General features: G+C 48.0%; 1 long non-coding RNA gene across 1 annotated transcript in view; it reads right to left on the bottom strand.

Moving 5' to 3' along the window:
* Positions 1-1,017: 1,017 nt before the first annotated feature.
* The window catches only part of LOC147012887 (uncharacterized), a 94,783-nt gene continuing 87,636 nt past the window's right edge, over positions 1,018-8,164 (bottom strand). The window contains exon 3 of the long non-coding RNA XR_015051105.1: positions 1,018-1,671. This is a non-coding gene — a long non-coding RNA (uncharacterized LOC147012887). The remainder of the gene's footprint in view (positions 1,672-8,164) is intronic.

An 8,164-nucleotide genomic window follows, 5' to 3' on the forward strand; every position in this document is an offset into this window, starting at 1 on the left:
GAAACCTATCACACTGAAACTCCACATGCATACTTGGAAAACTCCAAGTAAGTGCAGGAGTGAAAATTGGGTGTTTGGGTTAATTAAGTCACCCCTTTTGAAAATAATTAATGGATTTATTGAATTATATCCTTCATCAGGTGCAACCTTGATCAGGCCCTTTTTCAGCTATCTCTCCATCGCTTGAGTGGAGACAGCGAGATGAGAGGGAAGGGAAGGCAGCATGATGGGGGGGGGAGGCAGTATGAGGAGTGGGGTGAAGGCAGCATGGGGGGGCAGTGTGAGGGGTAGGGAAGGCAGCGTGAGGGGTGGGGGCCAGCGTGAGGGGGAGGTAGCGTGAGAGGAGGTAAAGCAGTGTGGTGGAGGATGGCAGCATGGGGGAGGGGAAAGCAGGGTGACCAGGGGGTGAGGCAGTGTGGGGGAGGTAGCGTGAGGGAAGGGGAAGGCAGCATGTAGGGTGGGAGGCAGCGTGAGGGGAAGAGAGGCAGCATGAGGGGAGGGAGGCAGCATCAGTGGAGGGGAGGCAGCGTGAGGGGAAGGGAGGCAGCGTGAGGGGAAGGGAGATAGCGTGAGGGGAAGGGAGGCAGCGTGAGGGGAAGGAGGCAGCGTGAGGGGAAGGGAGGCAGCGTGAGGGGAAGGGAGGCAGCGTGAGGGGAAGGGAGGAAGCGTGAGGGGAAGGGAGACAGCGTGAGGGAAAGGTAGGCAGCGTGAGGAGAAGGGAGGCAGCGTGAGGGGAAGGGAGATAGCGTGAGGGGAAGGGAGGCAGCGTGAGGGGAAGGGAGGCAGCGTGAGGGGAAGGGAGGCAGCGTGAGGGGAAGTGAGGCAGCGTGAGGGGAAGGGCGGCAGCGTGAGGGGAAGGGAGGCAGCGTGAGGGGAAGGGAGGCAGCGTGAGGGGAAGGGAGGTAGCGGGGGGGGAAGGGAGGCAGCGGGGGGGGAAGGGAGGCAGCGTGAGGGGAAGGGAGGCAGCGTGAGAGGAAGGGAGGCAGCGTGAGGGGAAGGGAGGTAGCGTGGGGGGAAGGGAGGCAGCGTGAGGGGAAGGGAGGCAGCGTGAGGGGAAGGGAGGCAGCGTGAGGGGAAGGGAGGCAGCGTGAGGGGAAGGGAGGCAGCGTGAGGGGAAGGGAGGCAGCGTGAGGAGAAGGGAGGCAGCGTGAGGGGAAGGGAGGTAGCATGAGGGCAAGCGAAGGATGTGTGAGGGGAGGGGGAGGGAAGGCAATGTAAGGCGAGCTTAGGCAGCTATGAGGGCATTAGCAGGGTGCTAAAACGCAACCAAACAGCAATGTTTTCTGTTTATCCACCATGTTCTATTAAAAAAGCGGGTGGGAGCATTTAAAAATTTAAACCCATGCAATCTACCTGGCAATGGCCTGCCTGCATGCATGCCCCCACTCCCCAAAACACATGCTCCTCTAACCTCCTCGTGGTCCATGCTAACCATACACACGCACCGGCGACATACTCATCCTTTCACTCGCACATGCACCGTGGCATGTCCCACATGTCTTTGATGCCACAGTCGGTCTGCTCCCCACACGGCTTCGGCGATGAACATGTCTGCTTCCCATTTGCAGAAGCACATGATTCGCTCGATGGCTGCATAACCTCCACAGTCCACAGCGCCATGCACCCAGGTTTGAGTTCAAGTTCAGATTGTGCACCCACAAAACCTGTGCACTGCACACACATAACCAAGCATGCAGGCACGCACACACCCCACACACAGTTATTTGTACCCATTTTTGCCACATCCGTGTGTGCTGTCTATGTACCTCTCCGTTGTCAGCAATTGCTGACTATTAATATCTTGCAGCAAATAATAGTATATTTATATTAATATTTTGTCATGAAAGCAGATTGCAGAAAATGGTGCAGAAAATGGTAAAGCAAAAAAACCCTCTTCACTTGACACTTGCATCACTCTTCACTTGGAGAAACTACCGACTATTAATATATTGCAGAAACTATTGGTATATTTGGAGTAATATTTTGTCGTTAAAGCAGATCACACAAAACAGTAAAAATCAAACTGTGTTCATAATTGCCGAAAAAAAGGACCCTTGTGGACTGCATTGCCATGGATTGCAAAAGCACGTTAGAGTATGGCGTTGCGCTCAATGAAGTTACACGTCTTTTTTATTTTTGTATCCCATGTCGAGGCTCATGTCAGAGCTAGTACACAGAAACATAGACCAAGGCAAGAGACAAGCAAGGTGGGAGAGGGAATCACAAAATAGTGGGTAATAAAGACTATAGGACATCTGTGGAAAGGAGAGGGATGGGGTGGGGTACACAGGGTAAACAAGATGATACTACATGGACTTCCAGGAAGGAAAACAGGGAGTTTGAAGGAAGCTGGTTTGGGATGGATTAATGGGGGGGGGGGGGAGAAAAGATCATGGTTTTGGATGGGGGAAGATATGAGATGGTGGTGAACAGCTGTCTTGAAGACCTGGAGGTCATTCTGCACATTGCTTCATCTTTTGTTCACTCAATATAATCGTCAGAACAGCAGAAAAAAACTTGTTTAATTCTTTGCTAAATAAATACACTTAGAAAAAATTGCTAATTTGTCAAAATATTCAGATTTCAACACTTATTTAGTCCACGAGATACAATTCTCAAATCAGATGTAATGTTTTGATTATTTACTTTAATTAGTCTGTGAGAGTAGATGGTGTTTCAAAATCAAGGCATGTTTAAATTGGCCAAACAAAATGGCAAATTAAGACACCAGCGAGTTGAGAGAGGGCTGACAAAGAATAACACCTTGCTGAAGGATCATTTAAATCAGGCCATTAATTATCTTCAAAAAGGATGTTTAAATTAACTCAAACACCCAATTTTCAGTCATTCACTTCCTTGGAATTCCCTTAGTATGCATGCAAATTTCAGGCTGCGAGGTTTCATGATTTTGGAGTTATGGAGGAAACACACTGACTGACACACAAATACACACACACACGATATTGTGCACACATATACGTGCATATTGTCCATGATTGTACACATGATTATGCAAGATTGTGGTGTATGTGATTACACATATTGTGCACACAAATACACACACACACACACACACACACACACACACCTATGAGTATAGCTATGCCAGGCCAACGCATCATCAGCCCCTCTTTAACATATGTTTGAGCTGTACTTCCACAGATGTCCAATTACCAATCAGCTTGCAATCACTGGCCCAGCCAGCCATTCCTTATCAAACGTTTTATTGAGTGCTTGCTTGAGTGCATAAGCCACTTGGTGAGCACCCTTTAGTTGATAGTGGTATTACGCACACAATTTGCAGGAGGTGCAGTTGACAGTTGCTGCAAGGTAGAGGTAGGTAGACAGCACACACATTTGTGGTACACATGGGTAGGATTGGATTTGAAAAGGGATTCTCCATGGGTGTGTGTGTGTGCGTGCCTGCATGCTTGGTTATTTGTGTACGGTGTGTGGGATTCATGGGCACGTGGAATGAACTCGCACCCGGGCCGTGGTGCTGTGGCAGAGGTTACTTGGTCGTCTCATGAAGCATGCGTTCTGGTAGATGGGGAGCGGACATGCTGCAGTCCCGAAGCCACATGGGATGGTGAGAATCCGTGCACACCACGCTGGTGAGAATCCGTGCATGTGTGCTCCTGAAAGGATGAGTGTATTGCCGGTGCACGTGCACGGTTAGCATGGACCACAAGGCAGTTGTAGGAACACTATGGGAGGTAAGGCTGTTAAGAACAAATGGTTTAGTTTTGAATTTACAATGGCTTCCACAGAGTGCAGCATGTACGAATTGGATTTGGAGTGAGCCGAACAGAGGGGGGCAAAGGTCGCTGCACGTGCGAGCATGCATGCATGCAGCAGTTGAAGCATGAAGAGGTATGTAGACAGCACACATGGATGTGGTACAAATGGGTAGACTTGGGTTTGTAAAGGGACTCACCGCAGGGGTGTGTACATGCCTGTTATTTTTTAAAGTTGCTTCACAACCGTTTAGTTGAAGTGCTTGATTGAGTGCCTAACCCACTTTGTGAGCGCTCTTCAAGCTTCCCTCTCTCTCCCACCCCTGTCTCTCTCTCTCTCTCTCTCTCTCTCTCTCTCTCTCTCTCTCTCTCTCTCTCTCTCTCTCTCTCTCTCTCTCTCTCTCTCTCTCTCTCTCTCTCTCTCTCTCTCTCTCTCTCTCTCTCTCTCTCTCTCTCTCTCTCTCTCTCTCTCTCTCTCTCTCTCTCTCTCTCTCTCTCTCTCTCTCTCTCTCTCTCTCTCTCTCTCTCTCTCTCTCTCTCTCTCTCTCTCTCTCTCTCTCTCTCTCTCTCTCTCTCTCTCTCTCTCTCTCTCTCTCTCTCTCTCTCTCTCTCTCTCTCTCTCTCTCATTCTCTCATTCTCTCTCTCTCTCATTCTCTCATTCTCTCTCTCTCATTCTCTCTCTCTCATTCTCTCTCATTCTCTCTCATTCTCTCTCATTCTCTCTCATTCTCTCTCATTCTCTCTCATTCTCTCTCATTCTCTCATTCTCTCATTCTCTCATTCTCTCATTCTCTCATTCTCTCATTCTCTCATTCTCTCATTCTCTCATTCTCTCATTCTCTCATTCTCTCATTCTCTCATTCTCTCATTCTCTCATTCTCTCATTCTCTCATTCTCTCATTCTCTCATTCTCTCATTCTCTCATTCTCTCATTCTCTCTCTCATTCTCTCATTCTCTCATTCTCTCATTCTCTCATTCTCTCATTCTCTCATTCTCTCATTCTCTCATTCTCTCATTCTCTCATTCTCTCTCTCATTCTCATTCTCTCATTCTCTCATTCTCTCATTCTCTCATTCTCTCTCTCTCATTCTCTCTCTCTCTCTCTCATTCTCTCATTCTCTCATTCTCTCTCTCTCATTCTCTCATTCTCTCATTCTCTCTCTCATTCTCTCATTCTCTCATTCTCTCATTCTCTCATTCTCTCATTCTCTCATTCTCTCTCTCTCATTCTCTCATTCTCTCATTCTCTCATTCTCTCATTCTCTCATTCTCTCATTCTCTCATTCTCTCATTCTCTCATTCTCTCTCTCTCATTCTCTCATTCTCTCTCTCTCATTCTCTCATTCTCTCTCTCTCATTCTCTCTCTCTCTCTCTCATTCTCTCTCTCTCTCTCTCATTCTCTCTCTCTCTCTCTCTCTCTCTCTCTCTCTCTCTCTCTCTCTCTCTCTCTCATTCTCTGTCTCATTCATTCTCTCTCTAACCTCTCATTCTCTCTCTCTCTCATTCTCTCTCTAACCTCTCATTCTCTCTCTCTCTCATTCTCTCTCTTTCATTCTCATTCTCTCTCTCTCTCATTCTCTCTCTAACCTCTCTCATTCTCTCTCTCTCTCTCATTCCCTCTCTCATTCCCTCTCTCTCTCATTCTCTCTCTCTCTCTCTCATTCTCATTCTCTCTCTCTCATTCTCTCTCTCTCTCTCATTCTCTCTCATTCTCTCTCATTCTCTCTCTCTCTCTCTCATTCTCTCTCTCTCTCTCTCATTCTCTCTCTCTCTCATTCTCTCTCTCTCTCATTCTCTCTCTCTCTCATTCTCTCTCTCTCTCATTCTCTCTCTCTCTCTCATTCTCTCTCTCATTCTCTCTCTCTCTCTCATTCTCTCATTCTCTCTCTCTCTCTCATTCTCTCTCTCTCTCTCATTCTCTCTCTCTCTCTCATTCTCTCTCTCTCTCTCATTCTCTCTCTCTCTCATTCTCTCTCTCTCTCATTCTCTCATTCTCTCTCATTCTCTCATTCTCTCTCTCTCTCATTCTCTCTCTCTCTCATTCTCTCTCTCTCTCTCTCTCTCTACTGTATTCTTCTTAATAGCCCGAGTAATTATCTTACTCAATAAAACTACTGTGGATGGAAAAGTACATGAAGGAGAAACTTTTACCAAATTAATATTGTACTTTAACTGCACCATTCGTGGGACCATATCATGATGTACACAAGACCAGAGTGTGAAGTGTTTGTTCACCATTTCACAAGGGCCTTTAATGTAGGAGGAGGCCATTTGACCCATCAAGTTTGCGCTAGGTTCAGGAGATTCAAGTGGGTTCAATGTTCGAGTCTTTGTTCTGTCATTTAAAGTTCAAGTGTTTGATAAGGTGACAGCTTGGTCCATGAGTCGTAGTTCCTTGTTGAGTTGAAAATTGATGCTTCAGGACCAGGGAAAGCTCCGTTCGGTCTGAGAGACTCATGAGTGAAAATGATTGCCAGTGGCGGCAGCTTGTACGCACGCACATGCACATGGTTCGTAATTATACATACACACTCATGCATGGTTGTGATTGTACATGCACAAGAATTGTGATTACACACACACACACACACACACACACACACACACACACACACACACACACACACACACACACACACACACACACACACACACACACACATACACATACACATACACATACACATACACATACACACACACTGTCACAGATCCGGGGTCCATGCGGATCACAAGGTGTCACTCAGATCCATGTCCCAACCTTAGATCCTTAAGCCGACGGGCCATAGATAACTCCATGGTCCGGCAGGGTGCTAAGGCCTAAGTCACATTTGCTCTACGGCGAGGATACGGCGGCCGTACGCCCTCTGAATTTACAGAAACGTGTGGCGGCCGCAGAGTTTCTGCGGTGGCATCAGGGTGGCCCTACGCCGTTTGGCTATATTTTACAGGCCGTAAGGTCGACGTGGAATTGTAACGCGGAGTTATAACTTTTTTCATTTCTACGTTCGCCGTAGCAATTCGACAAGCCGAAACAAAAGAAATGGTTAAAAAAAATAAAAAATTAACCCATTCATTACGGTCCGTCTGGCCGCACGTTCGCCTTAGGGCCCCCTGCGGTCACCTTGCAGGCACCGTGAAGCTCCCTTGCGTCGGCCTTAAATTCTATGGCTGCCGCAGGGCCCCCTTAAGGTCACCGTGCGACATCAAATCAAAGACCATACGGCAACCCCACGTTTTCGGTCTCCACAATTTCTAAGTCCTAAGGCCTAAGTCACATTTGCTCTATGGCGAGGTTACGGCGGCCGTACGCCCTCTGAATTGACAGAAACGTGTGGTGGCCGCAGAGTTTCTGAGGTGGCCTCAGGGTGGCCCTACGCCGTATGGCTATATTTCACAGGCCGTAAGGTCGCCGTGGAATTATAACGCGGAGTTATAACTTTTTTCATTTCTACGTTCGCCGTAGCAATTTGACAAACCGAAAAAAAAAAACTGGGGGAAAAAAATAAATAAATTAACCCATTCGTTACCATCCGTCTGGCCGCACGTTCACCTTAGGGCCCCGGCCACCCTGCGGTCGCCTTGTGGTCGCCTTGCGGTCACCTTGCGTCTGCCTTGAAAATTATATGGCCGCCGCAGGAACGCCCTAAGGTCACCGTGCGACATCAAATCAAAGACCGTACGGCAACCCCACGTTTTCGGTTTCCACAATTTATAAATACGCCGTGCAGCTCCCCGAAAAATAAAAACATATGTGACTGCTACATTGTGTGACCGTGGAAATACTGCGGCCGCCGTATAATTGCTAATGGCCGTAGATTTTGGAGACCCCACGGCCGCCGTGGCAAATGTGACCTAGGCCTTAGCAACCACAGAAACCAGATGCGGTGGTTAGCTCTGGCAGGTTCCCAGCATCGATTGTCGCTTCACCTCACCACTGAACTAACCACTACAGATGGGGAACCACACTCTCGACCTCCCACCCTTGTCTACTTATTATGTATGACCAAGCGAACCGTGGATGGGGGTCGGCCAGCTAACATAGCGAATTGTGGAGTACAACGTCCAGTTTATGTACAGTAGCTCATACTACGTCTGACCAATGAAAGAAGGACTCAGCAGAGCAGGTTAGAAGGTTATAATTGGTACTAGTCACATATTTACAGCAATGCTGAAAGGCACAAAGAACAGTCTTTGCCCTAAGCATGCAAGCTACCCTTATTCCATCTTACTAATCTACAACACTGGACAAGCATGCTTCATTCATGCCAGGGAATTAAAGAGGAAGAGATAGAGAGAAAGAAAACACTTTGAGGTTTGGGGGCAGACCTCTGTCTCACACGATGTGGACCCGCAGGCCTGCGTTGGTCCCAAAGTGAACGGGTGGGGGGGGGAGGGGGGTGGAGGAAGAGGAAGGAGAAAAG

The sequence above is a fragment of the Eptatretus burgeri genome, chromosome 14 (genome assembly GCF_056783735.1).
Source record: "Eptatretus burgeri isolate ZD-2024b chromosome 14, Ebu_testis_v1, whole genome shotgun sequence".
NCBI classification, from domain to species: Eukaryota; Metazoa; Chordata; class Myxini; order Myxiniformes; family Myxinidae; genus Eptatretus; species Eptatretus burgeri.